Source organism: Galeopterus variegatus, unplaced genomic scaffold (assembly GCF_000696425.1).
Source record: "Galeopterus variegatus unplaced genomic scaffold, G_variegatus-3.0.2 Scaffold2229, whole genome shotgun sequence".
Lineage (NCBI taxonomy): Eukaryota > Metazoa > Chordata > Mammalia > Dermoptera > Cynocephalidae > Galeopterus > Galeopterus variegatus.
The window spans coordinates 9,165-9,706 of record NW_007728340.1 but is presented as its reverse complement, the minus strand read 5'-3'; positions in this window follow the sequence as shown (position 1 = coordinate 9,706).

The following is a 542-nucleotide window of genomic DNA, read 5'->3' as shown; positions in this document are numbered from 1 at the left end:
GCCCCCCTTACTCTCCTCAGCTCAGGATTTCACCAAACTGGAGGAGAAAAAACCCACTAGCACACCCACCTCCCTCAATCCATCCCTATTATCCACCCAGTGTGCTCATGCTTGGGAGGAAACAAACAGCAGCATCTTCCCTCCAAAAGCTGAGTCCAAAAGTGCGGTCCACAGCACTGAGCCTGTATGCAATTATGAGACATCTGCCCCCTCTCCCCTACACACTGTCTATAACTGCAGGCTAAACACAAGATCCTGGGACAGGACAAGGAGACAAGAAAGACAAATACAAAACCAGCTTCAGGAACAACAAGAAACACCCATTTGTTTATACCTGCACTCTCACACACACATACACATGTGTGCACACACTCACACACACACAGACACATTCGTATACATTATGGGAGCAGTGTAATGCAGGGGATAACTAGGTCTTTGGATCAAGGTGGACATTGGTTTGAGCCCTGCCTTTATCACTTATTCCCTGTATGACCCAAGGGGAGCCCTTCATTTTCTTAATCCTGTTTCCTAACTTATAA